A 2,306-nucleotide genomic window follows, 5' to 3' on the forward strand; every position below is an offset into this window, starting at 1 on the left:
AATTAAATAAAATGCAAAGAGGTACTATTTTGAATGTCTCTAGTATGGCATGTTCAGAATTTGAAAATGAGTAGTTATTGTCATAGGAATGTTGAGGAACAGATATATTCTGTCCTCTTAACAATTAGGCAGCTTTCAAAGTTAGGGGTTTCCATAGAATTGAACTGTTTTCTGCTTTAGTATAAGACAATACTAAAATGATGTTTTTTTCAAAATAATGGCAAGTATATTCTGAAAATATTATGTAGTTTGATAACATTCCAGTTGATATCACTCTGATAAAGAAAGAGCTAATTCAAATTAGCAGCCAAAATGTTCATTTTTAAAAGATAATACACATAGAATAATACTTACTATAAATATACAGTGAAATTATATTTTATGTAGCTCATTTTTAACTTAATTTTATTGTGAAGGTGATGTATAGAAGGGGTTGCAGTAATTGTAAGGTATTGAATATATAACATGTCAAAATTTTTACCCCCTCCCACTTTTTCTCACACTTTCCCTTCACCCCAATACCCCTCACAAATTGTAATGTAAATTTCCAACATGTTGTCCTGTGAGTGTGTCTATTGTATTGGTTTGCCTTTTGTCCTTTGTCTCGCCATTTTATTGTTCTGCTTCCCTTGCCAAATGAAGATAAATGTACATACAACACACAAGATACTAAAATCAAATTCAACAGTGGACAAACCATAGGGGAAAACAAGAAAGAAAAATTAATCACATAGTACATTAAAAATAACAACCACAAAGAAAAACCTCTCTTTCCATACCTAGGAGTTTATTTTGCTCAGCATCATTTTATATGGTCATTTATACATAGCTATTGAGCCATTCTACTCATCTTCTAGGACTATCTAAGATAATTCCTAGTTATTACAAATGAGGGAAACCATAGAATCTGTTTCTTTGTGTCTTGCTTATTTTTCTTAGTAGGATTTTTCCAAGTCTTTCCATTTCCTTATGAATTGGAAGCATAGACTTACTCTGTACATATATAAACCACATTTTGTCAATTCATTCATCTACTGAGTGGCATATTGGTTTAAAACATGATTGCATGTAAGTATCACTTAAGACCATTCAAAAATGACAGATGGCACCTCACCAGATATACTAATATCATGATTTCTAAGTAAGATAGTATTTTATGATGGTACAAGTGTTGAGATATAGGATGAGTTTAAAGTCTATATTTCACTGAATTAGGCAGGAAGATATCCAATACATGTAGGATAAAAATGGTAGTGACAAAATATTTCCCTTGAGAAAGATATAGGAGGCTGCCAGAAGTATGAAGTAGTTCAGATAATTTTGAAGAATTTAGAAATGCAAGCTAAATTATGTCTCCTTAAATAATTGTTATGTAAGTGGAAGGGCAAAAGAAGGGTAAGAGAAGAAAATAACTGACAGCAGATCATTGTCCCAAGTTAGAGTATAAAAAGACATAATCTATAACTTCTAAGTTAAAATGAGACCAATATAATCCGTCCCACTTAGTTTAGGTACATGCAAAATATTTTCTTGGCTTTTCCCTACTTAAATGCTCCAAAATAAATGAACACTTATGAGAAAAGTTATGTGATTGCCATTGCTTCAACTTGAACACTAACTGTGATCAGCCCTCTTTTTCTCATTTTGCACTTGGAAAATAGTCCCTAAGTTGATGATGTTGTGGCTGATTAGAGTCAGACTAAGGGGCCTCTACTTGTACAATTATCCCAGAATAGTTTAAAGAAGTTTTCTGCCCAAGATATCCAACTACGTTGTCTGAACCTGTACTTTGAACACACCCTCACACCTAAGCACATTATTTGAAATTATACTTAAGCTTTTCTTGGCACATTCTACTTTGTGACTTTGTCTTCTTTGCACATTCCTTTTGAGTTCAGAGTTGCTCTATTTCCATTTCATCTGTACAAACTGCTAAGAACATTGTTCAACTACCACTTCTTGTTTGTACATGCCCAGTCTATGAATGAAGGTACTTTGTCCATGTTAAGCAATATGGTAATACTCAGCCTCTGAGGAGAAAAGTTCCACAATATAACTCTATGCCCACATTAAAGGATGTAGAATTTAAAGCATTTTCAGACAAACAGTAATATTAGAATTGAAAGGCTTCTTAGGGACATTATCCTGGAGTTCATTAGTTTACCCAGGAGAAATAGAAATATCCACAAAATCTGGAGCTATTTAGTAAGTAACCTAATTAACATTAGATCCTAGATGTTGTGTTAATACAAGTTGGGATTGTATTATTGTTAAATCAGAATCCTTCACTTCTTGACAATGTGTAT

Source organism: Dipodomys spectabilis, unplaced genomic scaffold, assembly GCF_019054845.1.
Source record: "Dipodomys spectabilis isolate Male_0828 unplaced genomic scaffold, ASM1905484v1 ptg000121l, whole genome shotgun sequence".
Lineage (NCBI taxonomy): Eukaryota > Metazoa > Chordata > Mammalia > Rodentia > Heteromyidae > Dipodomys > Dipodomys spectabilis.